Source organism: Rhincodon typus, chromosome 24 (assembly GCF_021869965.1).
Source record: "Rhincodon typus isolate 14 chromosome 24, sRhiTyp1.1, whole genome shotgun sequence".
Lineage (NCBI taxonomy): Eukaryota > Metazoa > Chordata > Chondrichthyes > Orectolobiformes > Rhincodontidae > Rhincodon > Rhincodon typus.
In genome coordinates, this window is record NC_063355.1 from 15,100,191 (window position 1) to 15,126,061 (window position 25,871).

Below are 25,871 nucleotides of genomic sequence, written 5' to 3' on the forward strand. Positions count from 1 at the left end.
GAAACATCAGCTTTCCTGCTGCTTGGCCTGCTGTGTTCATCCAGCTCTACACCTTGTTATCTCAGATTCTCCAGCATCGGCAGTTCCCACTATCTCTAACTTAGAAGAATGTTCATTCTTACATTTAATGAGACCTTTTAAAATTTGATCCCACTTTTTTAAGCAGTTTTTTTTTGTCTTGAACTCCTATCTCAAAATCTTTTTGTAGTGACTAACTGGCAGAAGGGGGCAGAATCAATTTAAAAGAAAAACAGGATGCGAGCATTCTGTTTTTGCAACGTTCTGCACACTTTTTTTGCATTTTATGTAAAACATAGAATGTTGTAAGTAGCAAAAAAGATATTTGGATCAGACAGAAAGGGTTGAAACAAATATTTTGTACAGCAATATCAATTATGCAGCTTGAGCCATTATCATTTACAAAAGCAGACTTTTAAAACTTTGGTGTTATTCTGGGTAAACTGTACAACTACTGTGGAAACAATTGATATTTTATTTCCCCTAGTAGGTTTCAGAAGCATGGCCATCAAAATATAAACCTCCCACTCTTTAGGTATTGAATTCATGGGATTGTTCACAGATGCAGTAATATTCAACCAAAGTGTATCTCAAAATAGTTTCTCAATTTGTTTCAGTATCGATTGTTACTTTGGTTCTTTAGATATAACTGCTACCTCCATCTGCATTATTTTAATCCTGTAAATGATTTGCAGTTACATTCAAGCTGTGGTCATTCTAGCTATTGTTTTGGGTTTAATTTAAATAAGTCACCAATAGGTTTGCCATTTACCTGATGTCTTGCTGCAGACAAGAATGATGCCTTAAACAGGCATTGAAATGGCAGTAGTTATTGATGCTTTTTTTTCACTAATGAAGGACCTAAATGATCCATAAAACATGGGCTATTGAAAGATGCCACATTCTTTATTAATTCCCATTCCATCCTATAAACGGTAGAAATCAGAGGTACAAATCTACCACTTTGATGTCATTTAAATACCACAAAGGTCAGACCCATTTTAGACATTAGGTAGTCAAATCCCATTTCTGAATGTAAACTGTTTATTTTAAGGACATGCAAAAGGTTCGGATTTGATCAACACCCTAGAAGGGAAATAACGAATTGTACTGACAAACTTTTGCTGATTGTTTTATTTCTTAAATCAGAGTTCCTGCTATTTCCACACATTGTTTTGTTTTGTAGCGTCTTCTTGAAGTAAACTGTTAAATCCCAGAAGGTCTTTGCCTACTATTTTGCTTCACAAAGAAATATGGTTTTCAAGCCTTCATTGCCTCCCAGGTGGACATGTTCAAATCTAGATGATTGTTCACACTGATTTCACATAATCTTTATATAAATACAGATAATCCACTTTTTTCAATCCAATCTAGGAAGTGCGTTGAAAACAATTTGTGTATTATACATTTAAAACGTGAATGTTGAGGATGCCTTGACTTCACTCATGGGTACAGGTGATATCAGATGTTAGGTGTTTATATTATATATATATATATATATATATCACACACATATATCTCATGCAGCTAGAGTCTAAATATAATACTTTTGATCTATTTGTTCACTGTCTGATATTTCTATATATAGATGAGTGCTTTATAATCTCAATAAAATGGAAAAACACTAATGCGAGTTTAGGAAATACTGGAATTGGATTGAATGAAGTCTGTGCGAGACTATGAGATGGCACCACTACAGAATAATAATATGATTTGGCTTACAGGAGGGTATAATAAAGGAATTAGGGAAGGTTAGGAGTAAGTAATACAGCTATAATTTAGCTGAAAGAGTCAGATGACATCATAAACCACACAGCTTGGGTTGTTTATGGGAATTATCTGAGCCAAGAGCTTAAAGCATAGTTTCAGTCACAACTTATTGTATGTTCATTTTTAAGCAGACCGTACAAGCCTTTTATTGTGAGCATTTGAATGATAAAATATTAAGAGCTGGTTGACTGAATATAGCTGAATGCTGGGATCATGTAATAAAGTGTTAAGTTCAAGTTCAGGTACAAGAACACGCAATCCATCCAGAAATTACTGCAATTTTCCACATTGATTCAAGGTCTCTAACTAAAAAATGGTGTTGTATTCATTGTTTCTTCAGGTTGCAGGCCATAAGCTTGACCTGAATCTGACTGCATGCTTTACAGAAAAGACTGGGATCTTGAGACTTTCTGTTTCCTGTAGCTGAACTCAGATGAATGTTTTGAAAGTGCAATTAAGAGAAACAGTCTGTGTGCTGACAGGGATTAAGTGCTCTGTGACTGGAGGCACTGGTTTGCATTGATCTGCAAGGCACATTCCAATGCTCTTATGTCTGAACAATGAAAGAATTGATGAGCATTCACTTTTTTACTATAAGTAGATACTAATTTCACTATAAGAACAGCACTATTCTATTCAATTTCAATGCAAATGATTAGGCAAATCAGAAATATTTCACTAATGGTATTTCACTAAATCCAATTTCACCATTTTTAGACACAATGAAGCTGGCATTTGCGGTTAATTGATTCAGTTGCTTCAATTAAGTGATAATTTATCTGTTCAGCCTTTGTCATTTCAGTAACCATGGTGACATTATTTGATATGCCCATAAACTAGAAAAAACGCAATGCTATTACTTCTGTCCAAAAGCGAAACATTTAGATTGTTATACAGCACACTTCTGCACCTTTAAAGAGAGCTTTACACAACATTATTATTTAGGTATTTCTGCCGCACATACAATACAGCAGATATGGTAGCAAACTACTTTATCCGAACATTTTAACAACATCTGGAATTTTAATTGCAATTTAGAGAAAAACATCTTAGCTTTGTACATGAATTAGGCCAGGATTTGGCAGGGAATCTGAATTGTACTGAGTTCAAGGGGCATGCTGGTAGGTCAAAACCAGGGATTTTCATATGACCTTGAACCTTTGAACCTAAGTAGGAAGATCAAAGCTTCAAAGGTCCTGACCTCTATCACGGTCTGAGATGGGCTGATAGATTTGAATACACATTTATTATGACTTGACTTGGAAATTAATGAACATGCACAGATGAAAACACTAATTCGCCGAATATGTTTTCAGTCGTGAATAGCAACGTGTTTTAAAATATTTTAAAGGCCTGCCCTTAAACAGAAGGTTGAAAGTATTCTCTTCAGGAAAAATGCAGAATTGTATAATTCACTAAGAGTAGCAAACTATTCAGTTACATAAACACGGTTCTTTTAAACCAGAATTTGACAGAGGTATAAGTCAAGATTATATCTGTATCTTTAGCAGTTCATCAGACTCAAGAATAAACTATATATGATTTTCTAAAATATCTAGAATGGTATCTGCTTTGTAGACAAGTCTATGCTGCCAATTGTGAGCACTGTGAACCACTGAAAACTATCAATATCTTGTGTCCTATCTTGCATTTGTGAGACAGTTTAGTTTCAACATGGCAGATTAAGACACACTTACTCAAGTTTGTTTTCATAGAATCCCTATGGTGTGGAAACAGGCCCTTCGGTCAACAAGTCCACACCAACCCATCCCCCTATAACCCACCTAATATCCACATCCCTGAACACTACGGGCAATTTAGCATGGCCAATCCACCTACCCTGCACATCTTTGGACTGTGGGAGGAAACCGGAGCACCCGGAGGAAACCAACATAGACATGGGGAGAACGTGCAAACTCCACACAGACAGTCGCCCGAGGGTGGAATCAAACCCAGGTCCCTAGCGCTGTGAGGCAGCAGTGCTAACCACTGAGCCACCGTGCCACCCTAGTGGTTTGGAAGATATGGTGTTAAAAAAGTCATAGTGCAAAAGCCTCCCCACAACCTGGTGAAACATTGGGCCGTAGAGTTGAGGAAAGTTTCAACATTGGATCCTAATATATGCTGAATTAAATAATGTTATATTGGGCAATGGCTATGGGGAAGTGGTTGGGATGAGGCAGATGGAGGGAATTGCAACAATTGGAAACAGTTCAGGTCCAAACTTACTGCTTTACTCATACTACACTACAGATCTGAGAATGGAAGCTCTAGAATGCAAGGGATAGCCCACAAGATATTGCACAGACCACCCCAATACATTTTGAGCCTGGTTTCACAATAATGAGGTACAAAATTAAAGTTGCCAAAGTGGCATGTGACATATTCACAGAGGAGGCTTCACATAGATTAACTTTAGTTTAAGACCCGAAGAGTACAGAAATACTGCCCCCAAAAGCTGCTGGCCAATTAGGCTGGTAGCTCTCTAATACTGGCAAAGTCTTCAGGAGAGGTGACCACTGCTAGTAATGTACTGAGGCTTTTATCGGGGATCATCACGAGATTGCTGGAAAAATAGAGTGGGCAATGAGACGGTCATTGGTCAGTGAGGTTAGTGGGGTTGAATGCATAGACAAGAGACTGGATTCAGCAAGGGTTTGATGCGGGCCCTCTGAGCCAATCCGTAAGCCATCATTAAATCTGGGGGGGGTGGGGGGGGGGGTGGGGGTGGGGCACGTGGGGGTGGGGAAGAATCAGGGACAACTGGTATCTTAGTGGCCCATTAATGAGACTAATTGCCTTTCTACCAACAGCAGGACTGTTTTCATGCTGTTGGGATTTGGATGTTCAATCTCCAAGGCCCAGGTGCCATCATGTCTGTTTCAGCAGATTCTATTAAAACCTGCCCATTCACTTTGTATTCTCTTTCTGTAGATGCTGGCGTATGCTATATTTTCAGCATGCTTTCTTTATTTCAGATTTTCAGCATCTGCGATCTTTTGCTTTTGACTTTAGTGTGTTTAGTAGTCAGATTGGGAACTGATTCCCAAGTTGTATGTCACTTCCATGTCATGGCTAAATGACTTCTGGTGTTCAATGGTGCAAAAATAGCAGTACAACTGCAACCAATCACAATCTACATGGTTCAGTAACATAGCCATGGCTCAGAATAATCCACAAATAAATGGCTGGAAACATTTAGGCTGATTGGAGAGCATCTGTGCTGGATTTATGCTTTGAAGTGGCATTAATTTAAAGCAGAATGTGGCTTGCCACCAGTGAGTAATCTCAGTATGCGCTTATTGAGCTCTATTGCCATTGCAGTTTTCAATATCTGCAGGTTTGTTTATCTTATTTATATATGTTAAAAAAAGGGTCCAACGGTATAGTGGGTGGTATCTCTATTTACAATCAACAGAGTAACACAGCAAATTGCAAAGGTTTTTGTTCCAGTTTAATTTGGTCTGCCTAGGTCAGCACAGTCTGAAGACACGTTAATGTGCACATTTAAAACATAGGATGCATTAAATCTTTGCAAAACAAAGCTCTTCTACACTGATTAATACTGTAATAAATATAGATAGACAAAAAGTGCACATTCATTTTGATGAGGATAATGCAATATGTGTTCAAGTCAATATATCACAACTATTTTATACGTGGCAGTTGGTACAAGTTTTTTTTCCCCCAATTTATGCTGTTAGCAGTTAACTCATCAGTAACTAGTCTCAAATATCTGCAAACTATATTCAACACTGATGAAGAATAGTGAATTTTCATTATGTTATTGTTTTGACTCTTACAGGAATCTTCAATTGAGATTTCGACTGAAATCAATGCGTGCTCCAGATTGGTTGTCTTTTATTAACAAAGACTTTTGCTTGCAAATTCAGAACACTCTTTAAAATTGGCTTCAAAATGAACTGAACTGGGTCTTAAATTACTGAGTCTTTGCTACAATATCTTCCAAGCAATTAAGGAGATATTCTTGTTTTGAACTCCTTTGTAATGTGGAAGAAAAGAGTATAGCTGCAGTTGCTGATTTCTCTCTGTAGAACTATTTAATATGTCTGCACACCCACAGATTAAATGTTTCGGTCAGATGATTCCCCTTCAACAGATTACCTCTGGCACATTAGGCTTTGCACATCAATTTTGCTATGAAAACCTCTGTACAATAACTGAAAATATATATTCGTTGCTGCTTCAGACATAAGAATTGGTAATAGATGGGGACTAAAACCATCTTACATAAACGCAATAGTTATTTTATTTTTGCTTAGTTTAGATAAAGTTATTTGTGCTCTGCTGAGCAATAGGATACACTTGTATACACAAAAGGCTATGAGACTTGATAATATTTATAGTTTGAATAGTTACGACATTTGTTTAAGATATGGCATAAAGAAACAAACTTACAAATGCAGCATATTGACAATCATTAACTCAGTGCATTGAAATCAACTAATACAATGTTCGACTCATTTTGTGGTAGCTTGTCTCTTAACATCAGTTATTCCATTATTCCAACCTAGATGCCACCTGGGCTGCAAAAGTAAGGATTCCCAACTGACTGGTATGAACACCTGATGCAACTCTCCAGTTGGATGAGAAACCTTGGCAACAGTAATGAGGTTCTATGTTAAGTTGGATAGTCTGAATCTGGGCAGTCTGAAATCTAAACATTTGAAGGTTCTGAGTAATTGGATCTTTCTTATATTTGAAAAAAAAAATCAGCTAGCCTGCACGAAGGCTATAATATGATGCAGTATGTTCAATATTTTTACCTGCCATTAATCTGCCATCTGAGAGCTTACAATGTGTGCTACCTACCTGGTGACTTAATTCAATGGAAATTGTATTTAATATGGCATAAATATTGAAATGAAGAAAGGAATTTGTACTTTGGCCATTGGTTCTCCCACTACCACATCCAATCACTATGTTCTCTCCTCCAGGAGGCAGTAAACAGTCTGAATTTGTATGGACACCATCAGCATTGCTTTGTGATTTATCAGAAGTATTTCTGTCTCTAAAGCATGCTCAATAGTTATGAAATGTGTCACACCTTAGATTGGGCTCAGATGATATGGTATTGGTTAAATATGGGATTTAACTTTATGAGGGCTCAGCTGCCAGGTTGGTGGGGTGGGGTCTGCTAAGTGGAATTTGTGAATGGATCTTCCCAGCCTGATATCGGCCATGCTGAGAAATTTGCTAAAATCAGGTGAGATGTCTAGTGAGATCCTTAGTGATATCGAGATCAAAAATTCCCATTTTCCAACCAAGCATTGAATGGTGAGACAAGATTCCCGCTAGTGAGTGACAAGAAAACGTTTAGCATGGATATTGCTTATTATCATCCTGATTACTACCCAATCTCACCTCATTAATGTACAGGTTCCCATTCTTCCACCTACTAAAAACTAGATGCTGAGAATTCCCAATATGAAAGTCAGAGCGATTACCTGATGACTCCAGGTCACTGCTTATTCCTATCTTGGACACCAGTCACCAACATCTCAGGGCATACTCCATGGGCAGCACCCACATGAGCCCCTCATCCACAGACATTGGCATTCAACAACAACTTACTGCATCATCATAGCACATCTCTGATCTGCAGCTGCATTTCAGTGCTGCACTTCAGAGCACACTGGGAACTCTCATTGCAATGTTGCTACCCGGACACTTTATGTGCAGGACAAACACCCAGCTTATGGTTTGGACGAGGGAGCATCTCAGGGTTCTTTGCCAGTGAGGGCCATGATCTTTTTCCTCATAGGGGCTGAGCAGCCATATGCTGGCCACCTCACCACCCAGCTTGGCTCTTTCAGCCCTATTGCGAGTATTTTTTTTTCCTGGAATTAAACAGCTGTTAGTGCTGGTGCAGTTGGGGAAAGGTGGTGAGGTAGTCAAGTGAGTGAGTAGGCACCAGAGGGGCCATGCAAGGTTAGTATGTGTTAGGTTTGGAGTTTGGTGAGTAAGAATTAGTGAGGAAAGATGCTGAACGCAACAGTGAGATTGGTAAAGCATGAGCTTTGGTGGGAGGTGTGTGCAATAGCAGAGACAGAGTGAGTGTGTAGTAGCAAAGAGAAGATAATGGCATTTACTCACATGGAGAAGGTTGTCTTGCATTTTACTAAGCATTCCTCTGGATGGCTGATACTGCACTGACCCAGGTGGCAACCTTGGACTAGGGCTGGCAGATTCTAGCATCATGCCTCTTCTGCTGGTCCTGGGTGAAAATGAAAGCCCTCCTCAGCATCACTCCAACAACCAGGGCCTCCAAGTTCCTGACTGCAAAGTGGGGCACCAATTTCCCCTCGTCAGCAATGTCCAGGGCAAATGTCTTGAACTGTGCAGGGCAGCTCTAGACTGCAAGTGCATTATCGTTTCAAGACATCCTTTTGGACATGGCGATGGTATCATGGATCCCAACAATGACGAATATTTTTGCACACTGCGAGTGGTAGAATTGGGCTAGCATTGGATGAAGGGGAGCCATAAGGACATGGCACCCAGTTAATGAGGTGAATTTGGGATGATAATGCAATAAAATCCATGAGACGTTGCAGAGAGAAACTCTCCATGAAATGCAATGAGAATAGCACTTTGCTGATTTCTACTAAGATTCAGACCTGTTTGTGTACAGTATACCAATGCAGTTTGACGAAAGCACCTACTTCCCCACACTTTCCTTCTCTCAATGCACAGCCATTCATCTTGGCTTTATGTCTGCAGAATTTTTCTCACAGTTCATACAACTTTTCGGCTTTGATGACTTAGAATATTATCACTTTTGACACAGAAACACCACCCAGTGCTATTTCCACCTATTCACAACTAGCAATAAAGATAAACTGATGTGACAACCAGCTGTTAAAGACACCCATGTTTGTTGGTTTGGTTATTTTGATAAATATTACTTTTCTGAAATTTTCATGTAATTTAATAGCCTTTGAATCAGAACATAGAGGAAATGTTTGTTACTCAACAAGAAGCTAAATCATTGTTTCCAATATTCCAGATAAAGCCAACTTGAAGTGAAGTTTTTTGAAGATTTCAGCACAGCAGGAAGATACTCAAAAAGACAACTGTAAACTGACTTGACAATGGAACTTTCACTGTACCTCAGGGAGTGCCAGGACATGTAACTACAAGTCATAGATTCCTCTGCAGTTCTGCAACTCGATGAGAAATTAATGCTGTAAGTTGCTTTGAAAATCAAATAAACTAAAAAGGCAAAACGATGATCTGCAGGTCAGGCAGCATCTGTGGGCACAGAAACAAGAGTTAACATTTCAGGTTGACAGCCTTTCAGACAGATTTATTGCATATGCCAAATTCTGGTCTTTGTTTGAGATGTAGTGATAAGGATGAAAGAAGACATGCTCTAGCAACTGAGTTTACACCAGCTGACCCAATGCTAAAAGAAAATGCAATTGCCTGAATTATTGCTACCAAGGTGTTCAGCTCACTTCAAATGAGATAGTGCAAATCTTCACTCTTTGTGGGGAAGCGGGTGGTGGAGAGGTGACCATAAGTGCTAACAGGGTGTGGGATCTGGTCAGTCTCGTTGCCCACCACTCCTGGAAGCAGATTGGAGGCAACCACAGGGCCGGTCAGTTACCAGGGTGGCCTGGTTAAAAAGCCTGCATTCGTCTTCTGGAACATCATCTTAGTTGCTAGGTTGTATTTTCAGCCCTTGCTCTTCATCTTACTCTATGCCCCCATAGCAAATCAATGCCAACTCTTCCCCTCCATTTGCTGCATGGAGTGCAGTGTTTAGCTGTGATCCATTGGTTGTTGGATGTCATTTTTAGGTATACCTGCAGTCCCTGGCATGCCCTCCTACATTCTTCAATGAACCAGGGTTGGTTTTCCTGCTGGGCTTTTACAGTAATTAATAATAATGACTTCTTTGTCACCATTAGACTCACTAGTTCCAAATTTATTAATTGAATACAAATTTCACAATTTGCCATGGGCCTCCAGATTACTGGTCCAGTGATATTCCCATTACTCCACTACCTCCCATACCTGTTTAGGTTAAGTATTGGTTTAACTATTGAAATGTAAATGTGCAATAATGAAATCATTTAAAGTTTTAGATATACTTTAACACTTGAGATGGCCCAAAATGTGTCTATAAGTTACGTCTTCATTTTCTTAAATATCAACCTGAGTTTTTAAGTTTGCCTCAGTCGAGACAAATAAAATTCAATTGAATCATACATAAACTAGCATTTGTGTCTTCATGCAACATTAAGCGTATATTCTGTAATTAGTTAGCTTAATGAGAAATATGAAGCTGTGGAACCATTGAAGAGTGATTTTGTGTAAAGATGTGATACGGAAGATGGATATGGCAAATGGGTGGATAGATGTGTGTAGCCATTAGCACAGTGTATGACAACAGTAAATAAAGCAAATGGGAAATTGGACTGTTTAGCCAGAGGAATAGAACAGAAATCTTATGAAGTGATTCAGAATTTGTATCAGGTACTGCTCATGCCTGACTTGGAAATTAATGTATAATCCTTGTTATCATATTTATAAAAACGTCCAGACATCAGAAAGGGTGCGGTAAAGGACTTCTAAATGGATAGCTGGCTTTAGCCACTTGAGTAATCAGGAGTGGCAGCAGCAGAAACAGAAAGTATTTACACCTAAAGACTAAAGAAAGTATCTAGGGTTATCTTGCTCAAGTGTCCAAAATCCTAATGAGCACAGATAAGGTTAACATTAGTGCATTTCATGTGGTCATAGATTCTGCAAGGGGTAATAGACACAACTCTAAATGACAGAAGGTATACATAAAGATTAGATGCAATGCATTTTGCAAAAGAGGTGAATGCATGGTAAGGACTACTTTAGAGGCAGTAGTTGTCACATCAATTTCAAGAAAGGTAGATATGGAGCAGGAAAAACTTATTTGGAAGGACATGAGATGTATCATAATATATGATATTTCTTAGATATTAGGATCAGCCAGATGGAAATCTTTTTGACTTTGGCTGGTAGGTTAATGTGTTCTAATGTTAGTACCTGAAGATACAACAGGAGCAATGTTAACTTAATCTACTAAGTGAAAAACTGATAGAATGCATTAATTTTCACACCCTGTGAAATTTTCTTTTTAATGAAGCCTTTATACATTAACAACAAAAACAGAAATTGCTAGAAAAGCTCAGCAAGTCCAGCAGCATCCGTGGGGAGAAATTAAAGTATACATTAAAGTTGCATGTGTCCAAATCATGCGGCATTCTTATTCACCAATTTACCCTCAAGTGGGTTAAGTTAACATTTTCTCAAGGAATTTGGTAAGAAGGTATTCGGTTGGCAAGAGAAGATTAATCTGGATGTGCTTACAACAATAAGGACAAAATGTCATTACAGCTTCAGGGGTCAAAAGCAGATCAAACAGTAAGTTGTAAAAGGGTACAGTCGGGAAAAGAAAGGATTAGATCATGTAAATGACATGGTTTATCTTGAAGGAAATTACAAAGTAGGCAATCATGACTGCCCAAATGTTGTATTGCATCTGATTTTAAGGTGTAGATGGCAGCAGAGCTGCACACCAACTGCTGATTCATTACCACCCATTTTGTGCAATATTCTGAGTCAAATTCAAGTACATTAGAACAATATCCTTTATGACTCAAGTTAAAGGTCATGTCAGAAAACTGAGTATAGAGTCCCATAACTGGAAGGTCCATAAATCTGGTGTACTAATCCAGTTATTTGTGCACTTATTCGTATAGTTTGAAACCATTCAAAATCAGCCAAGATTTGATCCAGTTGTTTGATACAAAGAGACCACATGGACAGTTGATGTGGCAAATGGAAAATTTCACATTGCATCATGAATATTTTCTGAGGTTGATATATTGTTGATTAAACTTCAGCTTGTAATTTGTTATATGCAGCATCTAATATCATTTTGGTTTCACATCAATAATTTCTCTCATAGATGAAAAGCTTTCTACAAAATAAATTATCGAGGAAAGACCAGATACCTGACTGTTTGCAGAAACTGGAGTAAATGTCTCATCTTGCATTAACTATGTCATGGAAAATACATTTTTTCTTGTAACTGCAATTGTTTTTGTAAACATTACAGAGCTTAAAATAGATCATATCATTTTTCCTGTTAACCTTATTCCTTTCCTATATAAAATAGATGAAAATATTGTATATTTCTATCATACGTAGAGGAATTTCTCAAAATCTTGATAAGAGATACTTAAGTTACTGGACAGTCATAGTTAAGAGATTTAATAAGGGGTTCAACAGAAGAGCCGTGTGTCCCACAAGAGGAAATATTTGCACAGCTGTGTGGAAAGAGCAGAGGAGTAATTTGGGTAGTTCTTGCAAAGAATAGGCATAATGAACCAAATGGCCTCCTTCTGTGTTCTATGACTCTATGTTCTGATTTGATATCCAAAAGTGCTAACGTGTGAAAAGTATTTTGTTTCCTTCCAATCCACAGTTTAGGATATATGAATATGCATAAGCATTTCCAAATGTGCTAATCTAATTAGAGGGACAAGGTCTATTGATGTAACCAGCCAATGAAAAAAACAAAATGCATATCTTATTCAAATGTGCTGGAAACTACAAGGTTTTTTTAATTTTTGCTTTGGCCAGAATTGCATGAAAAGAGGAAACTGCAGCACGAAATTTTACATCTAATGTAAAAAGAAATGCTGAAAGTTATTTTATGTTTCAGTGACTTTGAGTGAATACCGTTAGAACTGTCATTCTGTACTGTTGTTATCAAACGTGTTACAATTTGTAGATAGTATCTACTCAGGGTCATAAGTCTCTGCATGGGTCATCATGTGACTGAACAGACCGGTTGGGGCACATAGGACATGAAGTCCCGCAAATTGCATGGGATCTGGAATGTAAATTTGCTTCCCTTCCTTTCCTTCTCTGCTCCTGCTCTGCACAACATTGCCAAGTTGTAGCCATTTTACCTCGTCGTCAAATAAAGCAGCATGTTTATTTATACAGGATCTCTTCTCAAGAAATGTTTGCTTGGTCTGCCTTCAGATCAATTGAAGAATGATTTGTGCAAAAGGCACAGATATTTGGTTTGATCACAAGGAGATGCTGCTGTAGACTTCATTGGGTTACATTCCTGCACAAATCAACTTCCACAAAATACAAGTTTTGAGAGTGACTGGTGCCCGAACATCCACAGCAGATGCGAATTTGCAACAGTGCCAGTGCAAAGTACTGATAAATTTATGTAGTGCAATTGCAGAATTAAGATTGGATCTGAATCAAAATGAAGTGAGATTTGCAGTTACAGATTTAAGACTCATTTATAATGTGGCCCTAAATTTCCATAGCTGCTCGCTGCTCCCCATTTATAACTTTGATGGAAAAAGTTTTACACCAAAGTTACAAACGAAATTTTCATGTAAACACCTGGTCCACAACTTCAGCATCAACAGAAAGTAAAACTGCTTCACATTGTTCTAAAATTGCAATGTAAATTCATTCTGAAGCATAACCAATAAAACTGGTGATCCTTTTCCATTCAGCTCCTGAGTTAGTGTAAGTTGTGACAAAAGCATCCTATCATTCAGAGCACATTAGCAAAGAAAAGTTACTTAATAATGGCAATTAAAATCTAATCAGTAACAACTCATATTTTGCAATGTTCAATCATAAAATCTTCTGGAAGATTGAAATTATCCTAATTAGTACATAACCATACATATCTAGAAGAGTTAAACTAACCCTGCAAATAGATAAGGTTAAGACACTACTCAGACTTTATCCTGCTGTCATTAATATTTACATAGATACCATTTACTTGACCTGACATTTCTTAGCGTCCATTCAGAATGGTATTCGGACATATCACATACAAAATATGCAAAAATAGGAAAGCAGACGAAGATCAAATAGCTGTTGAATCTCTTCCATTCAGTCACATTTCAACTAAGTAAGCTGACTCTAAACCTTCTGTACCCATCAGCAGGCATGCAATCACTCAATAAATTAGAAAGAATTTCAATAAAATGCTAAAATACTTCAAGAGAATTATAGGTGTCATTGATCAATCTGTTCAGACACACCTCTGTTTCAATTTGAACCTGGGAAGGTACACTACCAATGCATCACAAGAGCCCCTTTCAAGAAATTTATATAATTATGTAATTTGCTGTCTTCTGAACTGATAAAAAAAAACAAAGTCTTAGAAAGCAACGGTGACCATGGAGTACAATACTGAACATATCACCTAGTTTTCATAGTTATTTTAATCAACCTGTGTGGACAAGTTATGTCACATCTCTGGGGCAGATGGGACTTGAATCTGGATCTTCTGGCCCAGAAGTAGGGACGCTGCCATTGGACTACAAGACCCCTACCTACTTTTTCATATGCTATCCAGCTTTCTTTTGAAAATGTGCATTGAGTTTGCATTCACTGCATAAGATGACAAAGATCAATGATCCTCTATGAAAAGAGAAAAGCCCCAACATCTAAGCTAATTAGACAAACAGGAGGCTGGATAAACACAGCAAGCCTGGCAGCATCTGGAGAAGGAGAAGTCAACATTTCAGGCATTACCCTTCTTCAGGACTAGATGTGGAGGTAGGGGGAGCTACAGATATAGGAAGGTGGTCAAGAGAGTAGTGGAATGGTGGTGATAGGTGTCCACCTATCACCACTGTTCCGCTACCCTCCCCCCCTTTACCTGCAGCTACCCCCTACCCCACATCCAGTCCTGAAGAAGAGTAATACCTGAAATGTTGGCTTCTCCTTCTCCAGATGCTGCCAGGCTTGCTGTGTTTATCCAGCTTCCTGTTTGTCTGTCTTGGATTCCAGCAACTGCAGTTTTTTTTTGTATCTAACCTAGTTCTCAGCTCCTGCAGCTTAAACATAAATACTATTCAGGGGTCCCCAATTTACAAATGTCCCATTTAAGAATGCTTGTACATATAAACACGATCCCATACGAGAGTACCAATTAAAATATCTGACATATGAGCATTTCCTCTATTACAAATGGCTGTTTTATATTGTCTTGAATTGTGTTCTTACTTGAATACAAATCACATTTGAATGCACTCAAGTATGGAATCCGTTTGCAACCTGGAGAGTGCCCATACTTACATATCTCATCATTGGCGTTAAACATTTGCACAAGCAATCTGAACTATATAAAAACGTACAATCCACATTGAGTATAATAAAATGACTTAATTCAAAAAGCTAATCATAAGTGATTGATAGATTGATGGGCCTAATCCTAACGGTAACACTTAAATTTCTGTCCAGAAAATAAGGCTGTAAAAAAAATGTCAGAGATGGGGAAAACATATTCAATCCATCAAAGGTCTTCCCTCTGGTACCTTAATTTCAGTACAACAGAATCTAATTGTATTTTGGATAATGTCAATAATTATATTTCTTGTATCTTGCTCAGTGGATTAATTCAAACGCTCTGAGTGAAATCAAGGGGATATATTCGAATATCCTTTGTTGTCAGCAGAAAGCAACATTCAAGAGGAAAAGAGGTTGCAGAATGCAAACTTTTGGTGAATTAGGTATAAGTCAGTAATCTCTGTACATATTGTTTAAAATTGGGTCTAGTTATGGAATTGTAAAAGGTCACCATTTGGATCAGAAGACAGAGGATACTTTCATACACAACCTGCGCAACTCTGCGTCGAACATGAATCATTATTTCTTCTGTGTTAGAGATAGTAGGAACTGCAGATGCTGGAGGATCTGCAATTACAAGGTGTAGAGCTGGATGAACACAGCAGGCCAAGCAGCATCATAGGAGCAGGTTTTATCAGAAATGGGGGAGGGGAAGGGGGTTCTGAAATAAATAAGGAGAGAGGGGGAGGCGGATATTTCTTCTGTGCTGTTGGCTTAAAAAGCCAAAGTTCGCTCCACACAGCATTGTGACCACCAGTTTCTCAGTTAGGAGTGGTCAATAAATGCTGACTTTTGCTAACAATATCCATATCCAGTGAATGAATAAAAATCACAAATGCTATTTGGGTCAGTCTATCTTAATTTGTAACTATTTTGTTTATGTTTTAAAATTTATGCATTATGCTTAGTTTTGATACCTGTACATTTGTTTTACATGAAGTGCATCTGAAATGAAGTTTATCAATAAGATACAAAGCCAAGTAAGGGAAACACAAACTAAGCAATAAGAAACAAACACCCAGGTCAGTCAACACCCTTGGAAAGAATATATAATCTACATTTCAGACTTGCACCCCTCATAAAAAGCCAGAAAAAAATTTGTTTTCGGCATGACTAATGTTTTTTCTCATGTGTCTATGAATCAAGTTATGAGTAGATTCTCATGGCATTTACTACATCAAATTCTGGACTGGCGGAGGCTGAGGGGAGACTTGATAAAAGTCTATAAAATTACGAGATGCATAGATAGGGTTGATGGTCAGAATCTTTATCTTAGAGTTGAAGCATCTAATACTAGGCTGCATGCATTTAAGGTGAGAGGGAAAAAGTCAAAGGAGATGTAAGGGGCAAGGTTTTTTACACAGAGAATGGTAGAAGTCTGGAACGTGCTGCCAGGGGTAGTGGTGGAGGCAGATAAGATAAGGGCGTTTAAAGGACTTTTAGATAAGCACACGAATATGCAAGGAATGGACGGATATGGACCAAGGGCAGGCAGAAGGGATTAGTTTAATTTGGCGTCATGTTTGGCACATCATGGGCCGAAGGGCCCATTCCTGTGCTCTACTATTCTATGTTCTATAATCTAAACTGCTTATGAATATTCTCTAGGAGTCCATAGGGTGGATTTTATCCGTCTTGTGAAAAAATAATAATATATTTATATTTATTTTATATGTATACTTATTTCAATGTTATTCATATATCGTTTAACAATTAATCATAATTTTGCTTTCTTTTAAATCAGACACAAAATATATCCTTTAATACTCCATAGAATGCCTTTGTTGACAACACATTGTTTTGCTAAATATTCGAATTTAATTCTGGAGTGCAAAGCTCTAAAAACCACAGTAAGATTTGTGCCAAAGTAAAAAATGAATTTGCTGAGAGTACAGTAAAGCAAGAAGTATTCTAAATTTAGATATGCTTTTCTCATCTGCTTCACAATACTCAGCAATTGAAATTTGCATAAATCTGTACACAGATGTTAATATGATAGCAAATGAGCATTTAAAATGCTGTAAATGTCCTCCTCAACAAATGCAATCAGATGTAAAAGATACAACTTTTAAGTAGTTGGGGTCTTGAGACAAAAAAAAACTGATGACGGACCTACATCATTAGTTAGGACACAGATGGAGTGTGCATTTCTGGTTGCCACACTATAGGAAAGATCTGATTGTGCTAGAGAGGGCGCAGAAGAGATTCACCAAGATATGGCCGGGGCTGCAGCGATTCAGCTAGGAAGTGAGACTAGATAGGCTGGGCTTGTTTACCTTAGAGCAGAGAAGGCTGAAAGGGTATCTGATTTGCGTACATAAAGTGCTGAGGGGTATAGGCAGGTAGAGACATTTCCCCTTGGTAGAAGGGTCAATAACCAGGAGGCACAGTTTTAAGGTAAAGAGCAGAAAGTTTGGAGGGGACATCAAGAAAAGGATTTTCACCCAGTTTTCGGTATATGGATCTCACTGCCTACAAGGGTGGTAAAGTTTGAAATAATAAAGATGTTTAAGATCTATTCAGATGAACTCTTGAAATGCCATAACATGCAAAGCTATGGGCTACATGCTGGGTAATAGGATTAGAATAGACGGAGGTAGCAAGAACTGCAGATGCTGGAGTCAGAGACAACACAGTGTGGAGCTGGAGGAACACAGCAGGCCAGGGAGCATCAGAGGAGCAGAAAGGTTGATGTTTTGGGTAGGGTCTTTTTCCGAAAAAGGGTCCTGACCCAAAATGTCAACTTTCCTATATATGGAAATAACATATGGAAATAATTCCTTGACATTGCTATTCTGATTTTTCCATCTTTTCCCCAAGCTTTCTTGCCATTGCTCATGCCACACCAGGAAGGGGTAAAATCTGCCCTACAAATCTTTTTAAGGCAGAGGTAGTAAAGGTAGAAAGGAGGAGATGGAAATAGCGGGTAATCAGATTAGCTATGACCTTATTCAACGGTGATGCAGACTCCTGCTCCTAATTACTGTGATTGAATGAAATAACTGCATATTCTTCTTCGTTTTGATATCCTGAAGAGCTGGGAATTTACATGCATGAACTTAACTAAATTTTAACCACTAAATGTTGTTGTTTAAGGTGAAATATTGAGGTCCAATAAGGAAATTAGAAGTGGGGAAAACACACTTATTTTATGAAGTAGGCTTAACTTCATGTACATGTGATGGGAGGTTTCGATGTAAGCTTATTCTATTTGTTAAGTATCAATTCCAAGTTTAGAAATGCTTAAGGTTACATCAGTATTAAAAGATCATTGATGCAAACCAAAGTTAATTTTGCTAATTTTTCAACTGACTGCAAATCTGCACTTTAAAATTCAAAATTTCCCTTTACTGTAACGGTGAAAAATGCAAGTGATTTACTTTGAGGCATTCTCATTTGGATTGGATGCTGGGACAACCTATATCATTTATTTGTTAATGGGATGTGGAGCATTGCTGGCTAAATGAGCATCTATCGCCCATATGTAATAAAAAGTCAACCACATTATTGTGGCTCTGGAGTCATATGAAGGCCACAAGATTTCTTAAAGGACTTTATTGAACCGGGTTTATTACAATTGATAGGGTAATCATTAGGCTAGTTTTCTGTTCCAGATCTATTTATTACATTCAAATTTCATTATCTGCAAATGGTAGGATTTGAACCCATATTAGCCTGGGGTTATAGATTACTAGTTCAGTGACATACTCCACATTCCCAATAAAAATAAATATATAGTATGTATTATATATATATATGTGCGCGGTCAGGTGTTATTATGAGAAACAGAAGGATTTTCTTCTAATTCTCCTCAAGCTTCCTTTATATTTGTTAATTCCTTTTTTCTGATGGTTGAACATCATTGTGGTTGCAGTGTTTATCTATTAACAAATATGATTGCACTTCAAAAGTAATCCATTTTTTCTAAAGTGCTTTGGAATAGTCTAGGGATAACATACTGTGTAAACACTAGGCACTGGATAGTTATTTGAGGTTGGAGAGAGAGTAAAGGAAGACATGGTTTGACATGGGGAGCTTGGGGTAAATTTAATAGCAGAGTTTGATTAGCACTTTTACTTGTGTGAGGTTAAGATCAGGCGTCTGGAGAAGGAGATGCTCGGGATACAGGACCAGGTATGTCTGAGGAGAGTTGGATGAGGTGGTATCATAGGCCAGAGTCAGAAGAGTGGACAGTGGAGGAGATCTATTTTCTGAAGAAGGGTCTAGGCCCAAAACGTCAGCCTTCCTGCTCCTCTGATGCTGCTTGGCCTGCTGTGTTCATCCAGCTCTACACCTTGTTATCTCAGTGGAGGAGATCAGATGGTTTGTGGAGGGGTCAGTAGATGGGAGGCCTTGTAGAGATGATCTGAAGGGTTTGGGACTGGCTGTGTCCCAATGTTGTGAGAAATAGATTTACCAGATGCTACAGGACGGTGTACTTACCTCTTGGATTCAATTGTCCTTATTGACTTTTAGATGGGGATGTCTTCTGATGCCTCAGAAATTGAGCTGGCCAGGGTTAAACTTAAAATGGTGCTCAGTGTCCTGTGAGTGTGTGGTTGTCCAAAACCCTGTCCCTCCTCTGTTAAAATCAAAGTTGGGGGAGTTGGGATAGGGTTACAATTTTTCACATTTTAACATCTCTCCTGGCCAAAACCTGCCTGTTTTTGGTGTCAAAATTCCTCCTTAGATTGCATGTCTGTTTTTTTTTTCCATTCTGTTATGTTCTTCTTAATTACATAAGCTTTAAATGAAATGAACTTATCTTAAACAGGTCAAAAAGAAAACTGCAGAAGAAATTTTCATTTCTAAAGTTTGTGTGGAACTTAGGTGAAAGTCAATATTTAACATTTACAACTCAATGACAAATGCTTCCAAGTTGTCAGGAATAAACAGAATTTTTTGACTTAAAATAACACAGCCAAGTGTCACTCTGTCAAATATTCTTCACCGTTAGTAACTTCTAGAAATACCCCTCAGCATTTCTTGTGAGCTATTGTGAATTAGAATTAGAATAATTTATAAAGTTATGTACTACTATATAATCAGAAGAAATAAACTATATCATATTTTAAGCATGGTGCTGTATAGCGTTACTGTTGTGCTCGGTAGGCAATGTGTTTACGCTATACAAAAACCATTCAGCGCTGCAAACAGTGTTAAAAGCATGTTTAGTGAGTTTCCTAAGTTATAGAATCATAGGCATGGAAACAGACCTTTAGCCTGATTCACCCATGCTGACCAGGTTTCCTAAACTAAACTAGTCCCAGTTGCCTGCTTTTGGCCATATCCCTTTAGACTTTTCCTATCCATATACCTGTCCAAATCTCTTTTAAATATTGTAATTATGCTCACCTCTACCACTTCTTTTGGCAGCTTGTTCCACATACGTACCACCCTCTGAAAAAGTTGCCCCTCGTGTCCCTTTTAAATCTTTCCCCTCTCATCCTAAAACTGTGCCTTCTAATTTTGGACTCCCCTACCCTAGGGAAATGATCTTGGCTATTCACCTTATCTATGACCCTCCAAGTTACCAGTCAGTTGGAGGTGGTGAAGGACTCTTTGGGAAATAGTAAAATCAGCATCCACAAATAAATACGCTATCTCAGTAAGCTGTTCCACTCCGAAACATAATTCTCAAGTTACCAGATGAGCGCTTTTGTTTTAAACTCAGTAAAATACGTGATTTTCACGTCAGTCATGATTCACATCTCAGAGTTTTTGCAATCTCGGCAAGTGTTTTCAGTGGTTGCTGAATTGATAAGCCTGACTTGAGTTAGGTTTATGCTAGTCCCACTTGTTACATGATTCTACTTAGCTAGGTTTCATTTTAAGAACAGTGCAACAGGGAACCCCTATGACAATACAACTTAAAATATCAATGGAAAAGCAGCACATTTTTATTTCTAATAAATATTTACAATTAATAACAAAGAATTCATTTAATGAAGCATACAGCTATCAGTTCAATGATTTTAAAGCAATCACTGAATGTTATAATCCTTTGAGTATAGTCCCTTTCAATTTTCATTATGCATAACATTTTTTTCTAGAATATAGCAATTGCAAACTTGTTCGAATTTTGTATCCTAGATATTATAATAGTACTGTATATAGTGGATCATATAAATTGTTCCCTGATTGAATGCAATATTTTTTAAAATAATACATTTTTTTATCATCCTGAAAAAAATAATGAACTTCTCAAATTATTAAACTAGCACTATTTTCATCCAATGACACTGATAAAGTGCTGGACATTAATAACACCAGCATTTTCAAAATTAAAGAATTTTTTCACAAGGGCATCAGTCAGAATGTAAAACAGAAATACTAATAAAGCAGTTTTAAGTATACTGCAAACCATGTATCTAAAGAAGGCAATTTTTAAAGTAATTTAAAAAATAGGTTTCTTTTACCCTGAGGTTAGATAGATGTTATACAAAAATAGTTTTGTACTTTACAGATCAATTATTTGCTTATGCTTATATTTTATTGATTGAAATTAATCAACAGCAATTACTATCACTGCATGCTGGATAATTAACCCCAGGGGTTTCATAGCTGAAATAAAAATCTTCATTGTGTGGAGCAAAAATCATCAAAAGCTCTAATGAAGAACATAATTTGAATCCAACTGAATGAAAACTTGAAGTAAAGATACCATATTTCATTTAAAATTTGATCTTAAAACATTTACGATGTATTACTACACTAAAAGAATAGACAAAAAATGTAGTATTAATATTGTGCATTTATTGTCAGGTGGCCCATCTTCTAGGTTAAGCATCAAATAGCAACAGCATCAGTAACAATTGAAGCATTATAACGTGACTGATTACTTGTTTTATTATAGCTGTAGTTGAAAATATTTCTGGAAGAGTAATCACAAATCCATTTTGAAAGAACTAGAGTATATTGTTACAGATGTTTTTATTTAGTCTTATCAATATGTGTCACTTTAGAAAACATCATTACGCCATCGTGCTTCTGTTTAAAATAGAACCTGAAGGAAAATGCACAATCTAAAAATTGACGTAACACTTTACATAAATATATTTCAATACATTGTTGATTCTTTTCATCTCATAACAAAATACGATACTAAGATCCAGTGAAGTTCTAAGTATAAAATCATGCTCTTTCATATTCATTTTAGTTGTGAATAATAATAGTAGCTAGTTTTTATAAGATATGGTTTAAGATTTTTAATGTCGTGAAATATGATTGAGTGGTGAAAATATTCCCAACTCTGATATTAATATGCCTGTAGGTATGTGATGGCCTCAATGTAGAAATAGATAGTTAATTTTCCATCAAGAAGCTGCTTCAAACTGAAATATCATCATACAGCATGTACGGCTAAGTATTTTAAATAATAACCTCTGTACGGTTCATAATATGATCACTGAGGTGTTCAGCCTACAACTATTCTTATATGAAATATGGTTGATATGTTTTTTTTACAGGGTACAAAGATATCTCAATTCATTGACATATCCAATTAAATGCACTCAATAGAAACTGACAAGTCGCTGAGTGATGTAATATTTACAAGCTGCAAAATTTCAAAGATATCAAATTTAATGGATACAGAAAAAGTACCATGAGAAAATAAGAACAATGTCTACTACAGGTCACTAATATGTGGTTCGTCATAACCATTGAGTTGTTTTTCTGACTCTTCCTTATTTGTGGAATTTGTTCCAATATTAAATCTAGATGCATCACTAAAGACATACAAAGTTGAAAGCTTTCTTGTACCATATACTTAATTCTTTCCAAGAATACAGTTGTACAGTTGCAACAATCACATTGTCTTCACTGCTCATTGCAAATTCACTTTCAGGCGAATATAGGTATATACGTGTTTCTATAATGTTATCATCTATGTTAGTTCAATGATTGACAGCAACCTAAGTGTAAAATGTATAGGTCAGCAACAGGAGTACACCAACTGTACACTTTTGACATTGAGCTACACTGTGAAACCTGAATATTATCATAAATTGTGGGAAATTCTTTACCTTTTGTAATTATGAATTACTCATTTTCTATTTATTTTTAAGCCCATTTTTATCCCTCTCCCCATGCATTGCATCACTCCCTGCTGAAAAATCTGTCAGTCTTCTACCAGGTATCTGCCAATATCGCTGCATTACTGCCTGCTCAAAGGTGTAAAAAAGTAGCTTGGACTGATTCGTCCTTTGATGTTGCTTTCCTCTTTGAGGGAAACTGCCTAACTTGTGTTTTCTATTCACTTACGGCACAGCGGAGATTTTGCACTTGCCATATAGGAAATACATTTAAAAGGGAAAATGCAGAGGTTCTCCTGGTTTAAAAATTGAAATAAATATTTACATTTTAAAAGTTCCAATTTTAAACCATAACTATTTTGTGTCCAATATAAACCATTATTGCATGAAACATTACCTGAATTGTTATTCACTCACTTTAGGAATTAAATATTTGGAAATAGCATTGTTTGAAATAAAATATTCAAGACAGCTGTTATCTAAATAAAAGATATTACTCACCATAAATGTCTGGGAAGTTTAAGCTTATTACTATAAGCCATTTCAATTGTGTTATTGGGATTAAATTGATTGGAATAAACACAAAGGTCAGTACTTCGACAGTTCTTTCCCACAGTCAAATACCAGGGAGTGTCCTCATTAATACATCGAATTCTGAAGATACGCCACCCACCCCATTTCACTGTCAAAACTTCTGCTGACATATTTGGCTGTATTCCAGGCTCCTCATTCTGTTATTTCCCAAACTAGTATCTGCGATCCTGGATATTATTACTGACATCCTATTTCCACAAATTGGGATACATATTTATTAAGTAATTTATACAATGGATTTAATGTTATAAAGTAGATGTGAAATTCTGAAAGTTCCAGAATATCTCAGCAATTTTTTTGAATTGTTTAACCATGAAATAGACGCCCTCACTCATAAATAAAGAGAGCACGTATTGGGTTAAAAGGGGAAGGACCGACTTCCATGGGAGACTTCCAATCAATCCATGAGAACTGTAACAGTGTAAACAAAGTAGCAACACGCCTAAACACTATTTTGGGCTTTGATGAAATTGTGAAGGCATCATTTCAAAAAAAAATTATCTGATTATGCTATGCATAGATTCAACCTCGTTAAACTAAGGATTTAAGGAATAGGTGCTAGGTGTTCACCTGCTGACACAGTTGCAGCCAGTGCACAGTTTTCACCGGCCGCACAGGCCTGGTCAACTCTCCTGCCGGTGAAAGAGCTCACGAGCGCCACCAGTGGGCGGGCAACACTATAGCAACAACCTCGTCCCCCTCTTCCCTCCCCCACCACCTTACAACCCCGCACACTGTCTCATCTCGCCGCCCCCCGGCTCTGCACCCACCCGGCCACACCAACACCCCTTGCGCAGGCGCCGAAAGCGAGCCGGGGAGTTCTTGTGTGTGTGTGTGTGAGAGGGATAGAGAGAGAAGAGCCGGTGGGGGCGGGGAAATGACACTTGGGTCCGGCGGCTCGTGCCCGTCGAGGCCACGCCCCCTCCTCCCTTCCTCCCTCCCTCCCTCCATACCCCAGCGCCGCCATTCGCCGGTGGGATGGGGAGGAGCGAGCGGTGTGCGAGGAGGAGTGGGCGGGGCCTTAGGCGTGTGTGTGCGGCGCGGGGAGGGGGCGGGCGCGCGTCGCCCATGTGACGCGGGCGCAGCCAATCCTTGGCGGGGGAAAGCCGCCCGCCTCAGCACTGTCGCCATTACGCTGACTGCCTGTCTCTCTCTCCGTGTGTGTGTTATGTATGTATGTGTGAGTGAGTGAGTGAGTGGGAGAGAGAGAGAGAGAGAGGAGGGAGGGGAGCCCGAAAGAGAGAGAGAGAAGAGCAGCAGCAGCAGCAGCAGCAAGCAGTCTTCAGTGGATCACTGACGGCGGCAACAGCAGTAGCAGCGAGTGATTTTTTTTTGCCCTTTTCTAACTTGGGAGGCGGACGACGACGGGAAAGGACAACACACACCGAATTATCTATCTCTATATCATCATCAAAGCTTGGGGGAGCCTCCTGAACTAAAGCGGCGGACGTCACTCCTTCCATCGCTCTGGAGAGATTTTTAGTTATCGTTTTTAAAACATATTTATTCGTTATTTTTCCCACCCCTCTCCTCTGGGCGGAGGAGGTATTTTTTTGGTGAGGGGAGGTGATTGTTTCATCCCTCCCGGTTCTATCGAGATATTATTTTTCTTTGCAAGGGAAAAGCAAGACGGAATCTTTAATTCGACCTCCGGAGAGAAAGTCATGCACGGAGCATGACTGCAGCAAACTGGGTGGCCAACGGTGCTAGCTTGGAGGACTGCCATTCGAATTTATTCTCTCTGGTGAGTGTGAGAGAGACTGGAGAGAAAGAGAGAGGGGCCTTAGGCTGTGTGGGAGCAGCCATTTTCTGCTAATGGTTTAGCATAACCGTTTACATGGCCTTATTTTCCTGTCTGGAGTTTATTCCCTAACGCCCCCCCCCAACTATTTTTGAATATGTCCCTCCTCTTCTCCCCCCACCCCTCCCAAAAGCCTATACTACGTATTGCATATTATTATTGTCTCTCAACAGAGCTGGAAGCTTTTAATCCACCATCTTGAACTGGAAAAATGTCTGCATATTTCAACCCGAATTAAAGCGTGTCTTTTCTTTTTACGGGGGGGGGAGGTGGAGTTGAACGTAATCTCTACATGGCATCTGATACTGTTTGCCGTTTACATGGCATTTATTTGGCATTTTGTCTTATTACCACCGCTGTCTTCGGATTTTCCGGTGCCCGTTTTTTTAATGCTCCCATGTGTAGCAATAAATCATGTCTCTTGTCTGAAGTTTTAATGTTATGTACTCTTTCTGCATTGG

The 25,871-nt window shown here is 38.2% G+C and overlaps 1 long non-coding RNA gene across 4 annotated transcripts in view; it reads right to left on the minus strand.

The window, feature by feature from the left end:
- LOC125486010 overlaps positions 1-23,820 on the minus strand; it is a 35,948-nt gene extending 12,128 nt beyond the window's left edge. For 2 of the 4 annotated variants that reach the window (XR_007264707.1, XR_007264706.1), the window contains exons 1-2: positions 23,517-23,820; positions 8,922-9,063 (exon numbers count right to left, since the gene is read on the minus strand). This is a non-coding gene — a long non-coding RNA (uncharacterized LOC125486010). The remainder of the gene's footprint in view (positions 1-8,921; positions 9,064-23,516) is intronic. The other 2 variants (XR_007264705.1, XR_007264704.1) reach the window with 2 other exon arrangements.
- Positions 23,821-25,871: the final 2,051 nt, after the last annotated feature.